Source organism: Sus scrofa, chromosome X (assembly GCF_054392235.1).
Source record: "Sus scrofa isolate SSC_HxYL_T2T_F1_AM1 chromosome X, Sscrofa_HxYL_maternal_Yorkshire_Landrace_v2.0, whole genome shotgun sequence".
NCBI lineage: Eukaryota > Metazoa > Chordata > Mammalia > Artiodactyla > Suidae > Sus > Sus scrofa.
Window position 1 is genome coordinate 10,850,901 of NC_139401.1, and position 17,790 is coordinate 10,868,690.

General features: G+C 46.0%; 1 long non-coding RNA gene across 3 annotated transcripts in view; it reads left to right on the plus strand.

Moving 5' to 3' along the window:
- LOC110257807 (uncharacterized) overlaps nucleotides 1–17,790 on the plus strand; it is a 222,429-nt gene that overhangs the window by 194,931 nt on the left and 9,708 nt on the right. The gene's annotated exons all lie outside the window — the stretch shown is intronic.

A 17,790-nucleotide genomic window follows, 5' to 3' on the forward strand; every position in this document is an offset into this window, starting at 1 on the left:
TAAACTGTGCGACATAGCAGAGATACTAAAAAGTTATACTGAAGCACAACCCCTCCCCTTCGAGGAGCTTACATTTCAACAGGGGGGAAAACAATCCCTCACGGGACACCAGAAATTGGTGGATTCTTCTGAGCCGTGGAAGGAAGGCAGGAAAGAGAAGATAGGCTAGCTCTCCTCTGGAGCAAGCATATTCTTTCAGAAAGCAGTCTCTCCATATCACTCTATGCAGACGATGTCTCCAGTTGGTAGCAACAAAACAAACAAAACCCCCACCTATTCGCTCAAGTTAGCCTCAGGAAGAGAAGCTTCATTTCCTGACAGCAGAGCGATAGTGTGGTAGACGTGACATTGACCCAAAGCAGTGTCTTGCCTCGAGGTCTAGTTTGGAAGGTGAAGGTGCCACTATTTCCTGTGCTGAAAGAAAGTCTAGCAAGAATCTATTTTTGCAGTGTAAAGCCATACGTTAAGAGCTTAAGTAAACTCCTTTTAAATGTTTTTAAAAACACAAATTGTAATCTTTTTTGCAATGGCAGTAATTTAAAAGCGATGATCAGCAAATATACCGAAATTTCCTCTGCTTGAATTCCAAGTATATCTAGACTCAGATCTTTAGGTACTTGTTTTTTTTTTAATTTTTTTACTTGATACATATTTTTGGCCACACCTGTGACATATGAAAGTTCCCGGGCCAAGGATCAAATCTGAGTTGCAGCTGAGACGTGAGCTGCTGCAGAGACGAGGCTGGGTCCTTAACCCACTGCCCCATAGTGGGAACTTCTATTTGCTTTTGAAAACTGAAGTACAGTTGATGTACAGCATTGTATAAGTTACAGATAAATAGTAGAGTTGGTTAACAGTTGTTAAAGGTTCTACTCCATTTACAGTTAGGAAATGTTGGCGGTATCCCCGTGTCGTTCACCATATCCTTGTAGCTTATTTTTTACGTAACAGGTTGTACCTCTTACTCCCCCACCTCTTTATTGCCCCCTTCCCTCTCCCCACTGGTAACCGCTAGTTACCCTCTCTGTGAGTTGGCTTCTTTTTTGTTATGCTCACTAGTTATTTGTACTTTGTGGATTGTACATAGACGAGGTATCATACAGTATTTGTCTTTCTCTGCCTGACTTATTTCACTTGGCATAATGCCCTCCAAGTCCAGCCATGTTGCTACAAATGGCAAAATTTCATTCTTTGGAATGGCTAATTAGTTTTCTCTGTGTGTGTGTGTGTGTGTGTGTGTGTGTGTGTAGACCATCTCTGTATCCATGCCTCTATTGATGGACATTTAGATTGCCTCCATATTTTGGCTATTGTAAATAATGCTGCTATGAATATTGAGGCGCATGTATCTTTTTGAGTTAGTGTTACTGTTTTTTTTTTTTTAATGTGGAATTACTGGGTCATAGGGTAATTCTATTGACAGTGTCTTGAGAAGTCTCTACATTGTTTTTCACGGTGACTACACCAATTTACATTCCCACCAAGAGTGTAGGAGTGTTCTCTTTTCTCGACATCCTTGCTAACAGTTGTTGTTTGTGTTCATTTTGATTTTAGCCATTCTGACAGATGTGAGGTGATATCTCATTCTGGTTTTGATTTGCATTTCCCTGATGATTAGCAGTGTTGATCATTTTTCACAAGCCTGTTGGCCATCTGCATTTCCTCTTCACGAAAACGTCTGTTCAGGTCTTCTGCTCATTTTTCAATTGGGTTGTTTGCTTTCTTGATGTTGAGTTGTATGAGCCATTTTTACATGTTGGATATTAACCCCTTATCAGTCATATCCTTTGCAAATATTTTTTCCCATTTGCTAGGTTGTCCTTGTGTAATGGTTTCCTTTGCTGGACAAAAACTTCTAAGTTTAGTTAGGTCCCATTTATTTATTTTTGCTTTTATTTCCTTGTCTTTAGGAGATGGAGCCAAAATATGTCACAGTATACTGCTTATGTTTTCCTCTAGTTTTTTGGTTTCGGGTCTTATATTTAGATCTTTAATCCACTTTGAGTTTATTTTTGTATGTGGTGTTAGAGAATGTACTAATTTCATTCATTTATATATAGCTGTACAATTCACCCAGCACTGCTTATTGAAGAGACTGTCTTATTTCCATTGCATCTTCTTGCCTCCTCTGTCATAGATTAATTGACCATAAGTGTGTGGGTTTAATTCTGGGCTCTCTATCCTCTTCTGTTGATCTCTGTGTCTGTTTTTTTGTGCCAGCACCATACTGTTTTGATGAGTATAGCTTTGAAGTATAGCCTGAAGTCAAAGAGCCTGATTGCTCCAGCTCTTATTCTTTCTCAAGATCATTTTGGCTCTTCAGGGTCTTTTGTGTTTCTACACAAATTTTTAAAATATTTGTTTTAGTTCTGTGAAAAATGCCATGGGTATTTTGATAGGGATAACATTGAATCTCTAGATTGCCTTGGGTAGTATGGTCATTTTAACAGTATTAATTCTTCCAGTCCAAAAATTTGGTATATCTTTCCATCTGTGTGTGTGATCTTCAGTTTCCTTCATCAGGGTTTTATAGTTTTCTCAGTATATGTCTTTTAACTGTGCAGGTAGGTTTGGTCCTAGGTATTTTATTCTTTTTGATACGTGGTAAATGGGACCTTTATGATAGTTTGTTGTTAATGTATGGAAATGCCACCGATTTCTGTATATTAATTTTCTATACTGCAACTTTACCAAGCTCGTGATGAGCTCTAGTGGTTTTCCAGTAGTGTCTTTAGGATTTCCTATGTATGGTATCATGTTATCTGCACTCAATGACATTTTTACTTTTTTACCAATTTGGTTTCCTTTTATTTCTTTTTCTTCTCTGATTTCCATGGCTAGGAATTCCAAAATTATGTTGAATGAAAGGGGTGAGAGTGAACATCTTTGCCTTGTTCCTAATCTTAGAAGACATGCTTTCAGCTTTTCAATGTTGACTATCATGTTAGTTGTGGGTTTGTCACTTACGGCCTTTATTATGTTGGGGTATTTCCCTCTATGCCCTTTTTCTGGAGAATATGTATCATAAATTAGCATTGAATTTTGTCAAAATCATTTTCTGCATTTATGGAAATGATTATATGGTTTTTATTCTTCAATTTGTTAATGTGGTGTATCACATTGATTTACATCTATTGAAGAATCCTCGAATCCCTGGAACAAATCCCACTTGATCATGGTGTATGATCCTTTTAATGTCCTGTTGGATTCAGTTTCCTAAGACTTTGTTGAGGATTTTTGCATCTATGTTCATCAGTGATATCGGCCTGATTACCTTTTATTGTGATACATTGTCTGGTTTTGCTACCAGGATGATGCTGGCCTCATAGAATGAGTTCAGAAGTGTTCCTTCCTCTGCCCTTTTGTGAAATAGTTGGAGAAGGATAGGTGTATTTCTGTGGTGTCAGTGTAACTTCTTTTTCATGTCTAATTTTGTAGATGAGATTCCTCCCTTTTTTTCCCTTGATGAGTCTGGCTGAAGGTTTATCAATTTTGTACATCTTTTCAAAGAACCTGCTCTTAGTTTTATTGATCTCTTCTATTGTTTTTTAGTATCATTTCCATTTACTTTTGCTCTGATCTTTATGATTTCTATCCTTCTACTAACTTTGGGTTTTGTTTGTTCTTTCTCTAGTTGGTTTAGGTGTAAGGCTAGGTTGTATATTAGAGTTTTATTTGTTTTCCAAAGTAAGCTTGTACCACTATAAACTTCCCTCTTAGAACTTGCTTTTGCTACATCCCATAGGTTTTTGGATCATTGTGCTTTCATTTTCACTTCTCTCCAGGTATTTTTTAATTTCCTCTTTGATTTCCTCAGTGATCCATTAGTTGTTTAGTAACATTTTGTTTTGCTTCCATGTGTTGTGTTTTTTGGCAGGTTTTTCCTTGTAGTTGACTTCTAGTCTCACAGTATTGTGGTGAGAAAAGATGCTTGAGAAGTTCCTGTGTATCTCTGCAAGTTAAGTATCTGGCATTGTCACTGCAATGGTTTGGATCACTGCTGTGGCATGGGTTTGATCCTTGGCCTGGGAACTTCAACATGCCATGGGTGTGGCCAAAAAAATAAAAAAGAAAGAAAAGGAAAGATGCTTGATATGATTTCAGTTTTCTCAAATTTACCAAGGCTTGTTTTGTGGCTTTTCATGTGCTCCATCCTAGAGAATGTTCCATGTACAGTTGAAAAAAATGAGTATCCTGCTAGTTGTGGATGGAACGCTCTCTCTATGTCAGTTAAGTCCATCATCCATCTGGTCTAATGTGTCATTTAAGGCCAGTGTTTCCTTACTGGTTTTCTGTCTTGATTGTTCACTGATGTAAGTGGGGTGTTAAAGTCCTCTGCTATTACTTTGGTATTGTCAACTTCTCCTTTTATGTCCATTAATACTTACCTTACATATTTAGATGATCCCATGTTGAGTGCATCTATAACTGTTGTATCTTCTTTTTGAATTGATCCCTTGGTCATTACATGGTGTCCTTCTTTGTCTCTTGGACCAGTCTTTGTTTTAAAGTCTATTTTGTCTGATGTAAGTATTGTTAATCTGGCTTTCTTTTTAAATTTTTTATTTTTAATGAATTTCATTGGTGTATAGGTGACTTACAATGTTGTATTAGTTTCAGGTTTACAGCAAAGCGAATCAGCGTACATGTACATACATATCTATTCTTTTTCAGATTCTTTCCCCATATAGGCTATCACAGAGTATTCAATGGATTTCCCCAAGATACATAGGACGTCCTTGTTACTGCTCAATTTTGTATATAGTAGTGTGACTATGCCAATCCCAACCTCCCCATTTATCCCTCCCCACAACACTTCCCCTTTGGTAACCGATAAGTTTGGTTTTGAAATCTCTGGGTCTATTTCTGTTTAATGAATAAGTACTTTTGTATCATTTTTAATTAGATTCCACATATTAGGGATCTCATGATATTCATTTTTGATTTACTTCACTTAGTATGATAATCTCTAGGTCCATCCATATTGCTGCAAATGGCGTACTTTCATCTTTTTTTTTTTTTTTTTAGGGCCAAGTAATATCCCATTGTATATATGTGCCACATCTTCTTGATCCAGTTTTCTGTTGATGAACATTGAGGTTGCTTGCATGTCTTGGGTATTATAAATAATGCTGTAATGAACATTTGGGTGCATGTATTCTTTTGAATTATGATTTTCTTTGGGTATGTGCCCCGAGTGGGATTGCTGGATCATATGGTGGTTCTATATTTAGTTTTTAAAGGTATCGCCACACTGTTCTCCATAGTGGTTGCACCGATCTACATTCCCCCCCAGCAGTGTAGGAGGGTTCCCTTTTCTCCATATCCTCTCCAGCATTTATTGTTGGTAGACTTTTTGATGATGGCCCTTCTGACAGGTGTGAGATGATATCTCATTGTAGTTTTGATTTGCATTTCACTAGTAATTAGTGATTTTGACCATCTTTTCATGAGCTTTTGGGCCATCTGTCTGTCTATCTTTGGAGATATGGGTATTTAGATCTTCTGACCCTTTTGTGTTGGGTTGGTTTTTGATATAAATCTGTATGAGATGTTTGGATATTGAGAGCTGTGTGTGTCCTTCTGTTGTGAATGGTCCGGTAGGCTTGGTTGCCCCCTAATCCAGTTGGCTACCAGACCCTGCCTTGCGTGGAGGCTGTTGGCTACTGGTTGGCAGGGACTGGTCAGGAGGAGGCTGACTGCAGAATCCCAGGGTTCTCCAGGGCTAATACTGGCTCACTGGTAGGTAGAATCAGGGTCCATAAGACACTGGGCCTGTTGCCCACCCACTGGTGGGTGAAGCCAGGTCCTGGGGTTAGTAGTACTAGACTTGTCGCTGGCAGAGGTATGCCCCCAAGTCTGGCTGCAGGGCCCAGCGATCCCAGAGCTGGTGTCAGATCCCTGGAAGGTGGGAGGTGGTTCCTGACACAGTCGGGTACAGGATCCAGGGTGTCCTGAACCTTACATTGGCCTGCTAGTGGGCAGTGATGTGTCTCAGCTGGTTCCAGGGCAGGATCTTGCCTGCTGCGGGCAGACAGGGTCTGCAGGCTACAGAATTGAGGTTTTCCTGCACCTGGTGTCTGCCCTGGTGGGCAAGGCTGGTCTAGAGGCTAGCAGTGCAAGCTTCCTAGAGGTCAGGGTCAGTGCCTGCTCACTGGTGGGTGGAGCTGCTGCTTGGCTCTCTAGTGGGCGAGTCTGTGTCTAGAGATGGCTGTGGGCTCAAGAAATCTTTAGGCGGACTGTCCGCTGATGAGTGGGCATGTGTCTCTACCCAGTTCATTGCCTGTCCCGGCACTGGTACCTATTGGCTATTTGGTGGTGCCAGGTCTTGGTGCTAATGAGCCAGAGGGAGGATTCCACAATGGCACCCTCCTGCATGAGTGTCCACATGGTAGGAGAAGCTCCCAAGAGTGGCTGCTGCCAGGACCTGTGTACCCAAGGTGATCTGCAACCACCTCCCACCCCTGCATCTCTGGGAGAGTCTCTAAGGCCGTCAGGTAGGTCTGGTCAGCCTCCTATCAAGTTACTGCTTTTGCCCTGGGTCTTGGTGTGCGTGAGATTTTTGTGTGTGTCCTTTGGTGGTGAAGCCTTTGTTCCCCTCAATCATTTAGGATTCAGAGCCAAATACTCGGGGAGCTTGTCTTCCTGGTGCAGGACCCCTGGGCTGGGGAGCCAAATGGGTGGGCTCAGAACACTCCCGTGGGAGAACTTCTGCAATATAATTATTCTCCAGTCTGTGAGTCACCCATCTGGGTATGTGGGACTTGATTATATCATGAGTCCGCCCCTCCTAGCCATTTCATTTTGGTTCGTTCTTTTTCTTTGTGTCTTTTAGGGCTGCACCTGCGGCATATGGAAGTTCCCAGGCTGGGGGTCAAATCAGAGCTGCAGCTGCCGGCCTACACCACAGGTGCAGCAATGCCAGATCCAAGCTGTGTCTGCGACCTACACCCCAGCTCACGGCAACATTGGATCCTTAACCCACGGAGCGAGGCCAGGGATTGAACCGACAACCTCATGGTTCCTAGCCAGGTTTATTCCTGCTGAGTCACTATGGGAGCTGAGTGCTTCCTTCTTTTTGTAGAAGATCTTTTCTGGTAGGTTCCGGTCTTTTTTCATCAATGGTTGTTGTGCAAATGACGGTGCTGTTGACATGCTCATGAGAGGAGGCGAGCTCTGGGTCTTGGTCCTCTGCCATCCTGGCTCATCTCTGTATTTGCTTTTTTGGAGGCCTCCAGTTCTAGAGAGAAGAGGGACGTGCTGATTTTTCCAACATCTTGCCCCGTCCCCCTCCTGATGTATCGCAGCCCCCAGGCCAGGCCTGGGACGTTGAGCCAGTGAGCTGGACAAGGCCTGCATTCTCTGCAGACTCAGGACAAGTGACCCAGGGTCCTGGGAGCAGAGGACGGAATGGAACATTGGTAGGAAGGTGACATGAGCAGATTTTGGAGGCAGAAGGGATGCTGTAATGATATCAGATGGCTATGACCATTCAAGGGTTCACTGGGCCACTGGTTCTCAAAAAGGAGTCATCTTGCCTGCCAGCGTGTGGGGACATGGCTGGTGGCTGTGAGAGGGGATGCTTTTGGTATCTAGGGGTTAGAGGCCAGGAATGTTGCTACATGCCCTCCGGGGCACAGGAGAGCCCCACAACTAGGACCTTGGCAACCCCCAAATGTCCACGGTGCCGAAGCACAGAACTCCTGCTTTTTAGAGAAAGGCCAGCTCGAGAAAGGATGGAACAGAGTTGAAAATGGGCATCCGAAGACTTTGTCCACAGAGCAAGGGAGATGAGGGAGAGAAAGTATTTCTGGAAATATATTCAAAAGATACTGACTTTGCCGTCCCGTGTGTCCAAGAGGGTAGAAGATTGTCCTCGGCCTTCTCAGCAGACCCCCAATACATAAGCAAACGAAGCTTGTCATATCCTGCCTAAATTGAAAATGAAAACCTGACACCCAGACTGTAATTAGCAAGAATGAACAACTTCCTCTTTTTTTTTTTCTCCCCAAGCCACCAGGGCATTTTAACACTCAGTCGTCTCATTTCCTTCCAGAGCCATAAAGGTGTCAGGATTTCAATCTCCCTGTAGTGGAATTTTTCTGTAACACAGAGCCTGGCCATTGCACTTTGGGGATGTGTTTGACGGCTGCGTCCGACAGCACTCGAGGAAATTGTTCACATTTGTGTCTCGGAGGCTGTCTTGAGCGGTGTTGATTTTCCTCCAGTCAGAGCTGTCCCTGCGGACCTCTTGGTTTTAAGGGCAAAAACCTCAGGAAGAGTGAGCTGCCTTTGAAGGCCGGCTGCCCCAGCTTGGGCAGGCGCTCTCAGAAATCGTTCCAGCAGAAGCCTAGAGTGCTGCTTCTGTGCGGAGCGAGAAGCATCTCTTTGGCCTTGTTCCCTGCAGCGGGTGGGATGGAGGTGGGGGGGGGGAGCTGTGACGATCTGTGAGGACACTTGTACTCTCATCTCTTGCTCAATAAGTGTTAGCGTTGCTCGTGCGATTCCACCAAGAAAAGACAGCTTGGCTTGGGGATGTTAAAAATACATGTATTTCAGAGCCTAGAAATGAAGCCCAGGAGGGAGCAGGCGGCCTTATGTTTTTGGCACCAAGGCCAACGGCATTGCTTAATGAAAACTGCCTGGCCAGCAGGATCAAGGGCTCAGGCTCTGCAGGCAGGTTGGCCCCGTGAACTCTGGAGTTGAGGGTTCATGCCCTGGCAGTTCTGCCGCCAGTCAATCATTTGGACGTTTCAAACATATTCCTCCCAGCAACCTTCTCCATTTCAAGATGTCCTGAGTACCGGGTCTGGAAGGCAGGGAGAGAGCAAGAGGCCACTGGTAACAGAGGCTGCGACTGGGCTGCTCTCCCCTCCTTTCTCTGTGTACCGAGTCCCCAGGCGAGGAGCCGAAGGACAGAGGCCTTGATGGGGCTCATCAGTGTACAAGGATGGCTGGACTGTGATTCTTCTCTCTCTCTCTCTCTCAATGGAATTCCCGGGCCAGGGACCAGATCCGAGCTGCATTTGTGCCCTCCGCCACAGCAGCAGCAATGCCGGATCCTTGAACGCACTGTGCTGGGCCGGGGATTGAACCTGCATCCTGGCGCTGCAGCGATGCTGCAGATCTTGTTGCTTCACAGAGGGAACTCCTTGTTGGTATCCGTTGCTGCTTCTGAACCTGGCCTCACCCAGATGGACTCACCCCAAGGCCTGACAAAAGGAATTTAAACCAAGAAAAATCATCGCTGTTATCATCTGTAGTCACTTATTTATTGGGTGCCGACAACAGACGCCCCAGTACAGTCGGCCCACCCGAGAGGCTGCAGAGCCCACTCTTGGGACAGGTCTGCTCCACGTTTGCTGAGTTCAGACCCGGTTTTCCTCAACTGACCCTGTCTTCACTCTATCATTTTTCTGGGGATGGGGGGCCAGGGGAAGAGGAGGGAATCCTGCTTTGTTGGTTAAGTGAATTGGCTCCTAGGAAGTGTTCCTTGTTGGGAAGTCTACTTTGTCTGTTGTGAATATAGGTACCCCGGCTTGCTTTTGACGGGGGTGTGTGTGTTGTATCACTGGCCATTCCTACGAGGGGAACCTCACCCTGGCGCAACCGTAGCTGAGTTCTCTGTCCTTGAGCTCTTTCTGACTTGATGACGTGGCAGGCAGCCAAAGTTGGCCACGTTGAATTCTGTCCCATGCCTGTGTCGCCTGCTTGCTCATCTTGGTCTTAGGTCACCACTTGGGTGCTCCTGCTGTGAAATGATAAAGGAGGCCGGGACTCTGTGATACTGTCGTGAAGAACAGGGAGTCTGGCTTTTAGGGAAATGGGCGGAGCTTCTGCGAAGGTGGGGCCCCAAGGTCCAAGGGGACCTTCTCCAAGACCAGGGTCGACCGTGATACCCTAGAGCTTATTTTATTTGCACCTGGATTGTCTTCGTGTGGGAGGAGCTAAGTCAGCAAGTACGATGGAGGTAAGTACAACCTCAGACTTGGAATTCAGGGACGGGAGCCAGGTGGGAGATGACGAAAGACGCTGATGGGCAGATGTACTTGTCCAAACCTAAGGTTTTCTTTTTTGCTGGGTGACCTGAAGCAACCGTAAAGAGAGGATGGAATTTGCTAGAAGGTAGATTTTCTAGCTTTTATTTTGACATTTTTTATTCTGTAGGTATATGTGGTTTTTGAAAATATGAAGCATTCTATAATTATTATTATTATTACGGCCATATCCACAGCACATGGAAGTTCCTGGGGCAGAGACTGAATCTGAGCTGCAGCTGTGGCAATACTGGATTCTATTTAACCCACTACAACAGGCCAGGGGTCAAGCCCATACATCCACTGTTTTCTTTAAAAGACTTGTATTAAAAATGGAGTTCCCACAGTGGGTTTAAGAGAAAGTTGCATCACATACATGAGCAATTGGAATTCTATTCTAAGTATTTCTCGAGCACCTGTTATGTGGCAAACATTGAGCCAAGCCAATCCTGGTCTCAGCCTTCAGGAATATTACAGTCTAGTGGTGGCGACGAAGCAGAAATGGTACACAGAATTTACAGAAAGAAATGCTAGTTTGCCACTGTCACAACCATCATGAAGGGACATCCTGCTTCATGAATCCATCGTAGGGGAATCTGGCTCAGGCAGGAAGATCAGGGAAAGACTCTCTGGGACATTATGGTTGAGACGTAATAAAAAAATATCAGTGGTGCGTAAGGAGGTGAGGGAAGAGTGGTCCAGGTAGAAGTCTGTGGCAGAGCAGAGCATGGCTGCAACAGGCAGTGTAGTCAGAGGGCAGGGAATGAGGCGAGAATGATCCAAGAAGATGCTGGGGAGATGCGCGGGGACCAGACCATGGAGTATCTGATAGCCAGTGGGGTTGACTTTCAAGGCCAGCAGGTGGGAGACTGAAAAATTTAGTTGGAGTTCCCATTGTGGCGCAGTGGTTAACAAATCCGACTAGGAACCATGAGGTTGCGGGTTCAATCCCTGCCCTTGCTCAGTGGGTTAAGGATCCAGCGTTGCCATGAGCTGTGATGCAGGTCACAGACGTGGCTCGGATCCCGGGTTGCTGTGGCTCTGGCATAGGCCGGCGGCTACAGGTCCGATTCAACCTCTAGCCTGGGAACCTCCATGTGCCGCGGGAGTGGTCCAAGAAATGGCAAAAAGGAAAAAAAAAATGAAAAATTTTAAGTCGGAGTGTGGGGGTTGGAAGTAGGGCTGAGAATGGCGGAAGAAGCTTGCGGGGGTATGTGTGACATGATCCAGTGTAGAAGTTACCTTGACTGCTCTGGGGGATGATGGATTAAAAGAGAAGACGCAGTGTGGATTGCAGGTAGACCAGTTAGCTGGTTATGTCAGCTGTAGAGCGAGAGATGTGAAAATCTGGACTTGGAGGTTTTGTGCAGACGCGGTAGTGAGGAGGAGATCCGTTAAAGGGACACTGCAGAGAGAAAATCAGCGGGACTTGGTGATGGATGTGGACAGGGAGGACGAGGAAGACATCAAACATGAACCTTTGGTTTTTGGTTCAGGAAATGGTTGCATATATAGTGAGGTTTGGGGGAGAGACCAGGAGTCCAGTTTTGCACTTGTTGAGTTGGAGGTGCCCTGTGGGCATCTCAAAGCAATACCCCAGTAAGCAGGTCAATATATGGGGCTGAGCTTAGCAGAGAAATGAGACCTAGAGGTAGAGGTTTGGGAGGCATATGCACCAAATGGTGAAGGAGGAGGTGGTGTGGATGGCATTGCCTGGGGAGGGATTAAAAAAGAACCGAAGTGCTTAGCGTCTCAGAAGCTGCTACATGCCCAGATGAGGCCAGTCAAGCATCTGGGGGACAATGGCTTGATACACATGATATTTTTGACATCACCGAGCACTGATGGGTAGACTGGAGACGCAGTGGGGGGCGGGGATATAATGCGAGGAAGTGAGGAAACAGGAGCAGAACATCTGAAGAGCCCTTTGAGAAGCTTGATGGCAAAGTGGTGAGAGAGGGCAGAAGCCGAAGGGAGAATAAGATGGGGGAAGGGGGTGAGATAAGTTTCATGATCTGAAGTATTTTACTGAACCCCTTGTAATGACCATACTCAAAACTCGAGCTTTGAGAAGAAATAGACCGTGCTAAAGAGCCAGTGTTCATTACATCAGTTTTCTGTGTCGCTCCTTAATTGGTAATTGGTTTTTGGCCATGACCTATTTGCCTGTTAATTGCTATACTTGCTCTTTAATCATGCTTTTATAATTCTCTTGGAGGACATGGCTGAAAAAGATTCAAAGGGAGACCTGAATTCCTTTCCCTGAATCCCTCACGTTAAGATGGGACCACTGCAAGAAAGGTTTTTCCAGGAGCCACTTGTAACTTACATTCTCGAATGTGCATCCCACAGCAAGAACAGTCCTCAAGGGAAAATGATGTTTGCAAGTTGCGCATGTCTCTCTTGATGCTCTTGCGATCAGCGCAAGCAGCTCTTTTCTTCAACAGCTTTGGCTTCGCTATTTTACAAAATACTGCTGTTTCAAAGCCGAGGGGGGATGGGGACTACTCTCGGGGGCGTATGGCGTATGCCTTGCCAGTTGACTTTGAAAGGTGATTCATTTCCAGCAGTGTCTGTTCCGTTTCAAAAGGTCAAATGAAATGTACTTCAACACTCTTCCTAAAGGGAGTCTATTTTACACACTTGTCACTTGGGAGCAGGGCTGATTGAAGTCAAAAATAGGAGGTAAAGCTCATCATTAGAACTGGCACAGGAGTTCCCATCGTGGCTCAGTGGTTAACGAGTCCAACTAGGAACCATGAAGTTGCGGGTTCGATCCCTGGCTTCGCTCCATGGGTGAAGGATCCGGCGTTGCCATGAGCTGTGGTGTAGGGTTGCAGACGTGGCTCGGATCTGGTGTTGCTGTGGCTGTGGGGTAGGCCAGTAGCTACAGTTCCAATTCGTCCCCTAGCCTGGGAACCTCCATATGGTGTGGGAGCGGCCCTAAAAAAGAAAAAAAAAAAATACAGTCGACTCGGCTGCACGAAAGGGTCTTTGAAAAGCCTTTGAGTGGCCCTTTCTTAAGCATCCTGTGACTAATTCTGCATGAGGAGTTGTGTGATTTCAGAATTGCTGTAACTCCGTGTTGGAAAGGACTCGTGAGCGTGCTGAGACCTCCGCAAATGAGGGTTTCAAAAGCCCTGGGGCTTTCAGGCTGCCAGCCCCGGGGCTGTATCTGTGACAGCAGGAGTTGTATAACAGGGGCCAGATGCAGCCGCGTGCCTGTTTTTGTTTTACTGGAACACAGCCTTGGCCATTCATTTATGCACCTGTTCTGGCTGCCGTCACTCTCCAGCTGCCAGAGACAGTGTGGCCTGCAAACCCTAAAATAGCCACTCCCTGACCTTTGCAGATAAGGGGCTGAGCCTGGGGCCACTAGAACACTGCCAATTCTGTTTGCACTTGAGCATGGCCTCGAAGGAAAGCATGGGGTGCTGGACCACATGCTCCACCTTCTCATCTGTAATCTTTCAGGATGGGAGCCAGGAATTGGCATTTGGGGAAAAAAAAAATTAAAAGATTTTCATGCTCAGCCAGGTTGAGAGTCAAGTGCATTAGATGATGTCACATATCTTTTATCCTTGAAAAGATACTTCAGGCTCTAAGCACATTTTTTTTTTTTTTTGGTCTTTTTAGGGCCGCACCTGCAGCATACGGAAGTTCCCAGGCAAGGGGTCAAATTGGAGCTACAGTTGCCGGACTACACCACAGCCACAGCAATGGAGGATCTGAGTCTCACCTGCGACCTATACCATAGCTCACGGCAATGCTGGATCCTTACCTGACTGAACAAGGCCAGGGATTGAACCTGCATCCTCATGGATACCAGTCAGGTTCATTCCCGCTGAACCACAAAAAGAACTCTCTTTAAGTGCACACTTCACACACACTGGCTAGTGTCAGAATCCCCCCCGAGGGCTGGTTGGCTGGCTGATGGCTGGGTCCCAACCCCACAGGTTCCACGGAGCAGGGATGGAGAGCTGGCACTTCAAACAAGGGCACAGGTGCCATCGATGTCACAGAACACTGACTTAGATCAAAAAGGCTTGCATCTCTCTTGAAAGTCAAGTCCCATGAGCCAGGGGAGGGGGCGGGGATGGGTTTCTGGACCAACTGCTGGGATTGTTCCAGATCAAGCTGTAAAGACCCCTTCCCCCCAACTCACCTGCTCAAACCATCCTTGCCCTCTTCTGCTCCACCAGTCCAGGAGACTGGAAAGCAAGCTGTTCTTCTCCTCTCTGTACCTCTAGAGGTTTTCTTTCGTGTCTTTAAATTCCCTGGGCAATATTTTGAATCTTGAAACCGTATTCTGAACGGAGAGAGAGAGGCTGCCTGGTAGACTCGGCAAAATTTCAGGCATAAAAGAAAAGGGATTCCGGAGTTCCCGTCGTGGCTCAGTGGTTAACGAATCCAACTAGGAACCACGAGGTTGCGGGTTTGGTCCCTGGCCTCGCTCCGTGGGTTAAGGATCCGGCGTTGCGGTGAGCTGTGGTGTAGGTTGCAGATGTGGTTCGGATCCCGTGTTGCTGTGGCTCTGGCGTAGGCTGGCAGCTACACTTCCAATTGGACCCCTAGCCTGGGAACCTCCGTATGCTGCGGGAGCAGCCAAGAAAATACAAAAAGACAAAAAAGAAAGAAAATGGATTCCATCTCGCAAAGCAGTACCAAAAAATAGATGACGTTGCATAAATCTTTGTGGCATTTGGAATGTGAACACACACAGTGGTGAAAAGGCAACAGACAGGCAGAGACCAAGGGCTTTGGAACCACAAAAATGACTTTATTTTGAATCAGAAAGCAACAGCAATGGACAGTGGGGCTGAGGGCGTGGCGGTGTGACTCGGGTACAGGGACTGAATTTGCTGAGGTGAAAGGAGCAGTGTACAGAGAACGGACCTGGCATTTCCAAACTAAGCCCGCGACACCCAGAGCTTTGTGACACTTCGCTGTAGATTCCCGACTGACACAGGTGTGGGTTGCTTTTCGGATTGCAGGTTTTGAAAACCGTTTCCTACATCTTTTTTAAAGGGAAGGAGCCTCTGCCGTGGAGGATTCGGTGCCCCCTTTGCTTTGCTTTGCTTGGTACCCCAGGCATCAACTCGATGACAGGAAAAGTAAATATTGAGGAAAGTTGGGCTTAGAAAACCAACCAAACAAGTTACTCAGCCGGGGCACTACGGATGGTTGGGGCCAGATAATTCTTTGTCATGGGGGCTGTGCTGTGCTTTGTAGGATATTAAGCAGCATCTCTGGTCTCTACTCACTAGATGCCCGTCGCATCCTCCCCCCCTCCAGTTGCGACCCCCCCCAGATGCCTCCAGACATTGGCCGGATCGCCCCCCAGTAGAGAACCCCTACTTTAAAAACATCCTCCCGCCCCCTTTTACCGTCTTTAAGTCCTTTTAAACATTCTCGAAGGATAGACCAGATCGCCGGCTTCGCAGTACCAAAAGCACAGCATTACATCCGTGTGTCTCTGCAAGCACTGCCTCTGTGCCTGGAGGCGAAACAATTCCACGTTCCCGGGGCGGGAGGCGGGAGAGGTCAGGGGCGGCACTGGCTCGGTTCCTCCGGAAGTCGGGGACAGCATCTCAGCACTGTAATAAAATGCCTGTTTGTCATCAGGCCTTTTCCTCCTCTCCAGCAGAAATTCTCATCAATAGGTACAGTCTGCTTTCAAAGTCATTTTCAAGCTGGAAAGAACGTCCCCCCCCCCGCCCCCGCATCCCCCACTGTCATCTTTCTCCATCCAGATGGCTGCTTGATTGGGCCAGCCACTTTCAACCCTGGGTCCTAGGGTTCTTCATGTGTAGCCACCAGACGGGTGGGTACTGTGTTTCTGAGTTCTGTTAGGAGGGCTGGCTACATACCTGGCATAGGCCCAGGGCAAAATGAAAACGCAGGCCCCTTGTCCAGACACGATTAAGCAGTTCGAGATGGCGACAGCCCCGTTCACCCACGCACGACGTCGGCCCTGGCACTCTTGCTTGGCACTGCATGCAGTGTTGTGTCTTCGTTTAATCGGCCCTGCCATCTCCTTCTCCTCTGTATTGCGATGCTTCCTGTGAACTTAGAAACCTTGAGAGCAAAAGGCCGGGCCCCTGATCCATTTCAAGAATTGTACTGCAGCAAATGTTGACAGCATGTGTTTTTCAAACGTTCCCAAAAAAGATCCACATGGAAATCTTTTCGACATCATTACAGCAAGGAAAGGAGACACGGTGGCCCTGGCACCATATACATCTTTGTCTGTAAATAGGACAACATGGAAAAAAGAGGAACTGCTACTGTCCGCAATGTTTTTCAGTTAGCAAAGAGCGAGACTTCCACAACAAAAAGATAACATCATCCCTCCTGTCCTTTAGAAAAAGAGCCAGAACATAACCTAAATGGCTTGCAGGGAAAATTGGAGGAGTAACTTCTTTAGATTGAAAAGCATTATATTCATGGAAACAAGTGTCCTCAAAAATGCTTTGTTTTTTTGAACATCATAAGGCAAACTGTAGGGTTTATTGTACCTGGAGACCACGATTTAAAAACCTCAGAAGCTGAGTGTTAGACTCTTTCATTCCAAACCTCTTCGTGTACAAAGTGCATGAAAATATCTGTTTTCCAGCTACCAAAAAAGCGTGTAAAAACTACTCAGCCACCCCTTCTGGTTTACGCAGGGAAGGCAAATGCACATGGTTTTTATATTGTAAAAAAACAAAAAAACAAAAAAACACAAACCCCTTAAGTTGGCAGAGAATGATTTTTTTTCCCCTATTGAGGCGCCCATCTTTTAGGTGTGAAATTGTCCTAAGGAACTATCAAAATATTCATCTGGGTATAAATAATATAGTAAATATATAGAATCTATCTGTTAGGAAAAAAGGAGCACATCTGCCAGGGAAGAGGCAGAAGCACCCGGGAGGCCGCCTGTGCCGTCCAGACTCGCCATCGAATAAGGTGATGCTGAAACAGCCGGTCTATGGACGCTTATCAAAGAACCAGTTGGTTGATGGGCTCCATAAAAAAAAAACGGGCAAAAACACTGTCTAGCTCCATCGCTCTGTGCAGTCAAAATGGCCAACCCAGGAGCCCAGATAAATATTTTAGTGAGGGAAAGGATTTATAGATGTCCTACCCTTTGTCAAGGTAGACCCAATGCCAGATCCCTGGTCCAAGTTCAAGGCCCGCTTAAAAAAGCCTAAATGCACGGATCGCTCCTAGACGTCAGATGAGCATGCTGAGAATCCCATCTGACACTGCATTCGTAGGTTCTTTGAGCAGGTTCCAGCACGAGAAGAGGGAGTTTGATTTTTTTTTTTTTTTTTTTTCTGACCTCTCTATGGCAAACTATACTAGAATATAGAGGGATTTCTACATCTTTCAAGAGGTGTTTGATTTTTCAAAGTCTTTATAATAACTGTTGAGGCACGTATACTAGAGAATAGTACTTTTTTGCAACATCCCTTGTTAACAACTCATAAATAGTAAGTGTTTTTCAGGTGACTTATAGTTGGATGTGGTAGTGAGGGTTGGGGCCACGTGCTAGTGTCCAGGAGAGCAAAAGCCATCCAAAGTGGTGCTGCCACGTGTGACAGAGAAGGCTGATTCCTCATTCCCAGCGACCAAGGAAAATGACTCAGGGGAAGGGGGCACAGGCTCTTAAACACAGTGAAGACACGTCACAGGCCTAAAGAAACTACTCAAAGAATACATTTCGAGCAAGACCTAGAATCCTCCCTCTCCTAAAACGCCCATCAGCCTG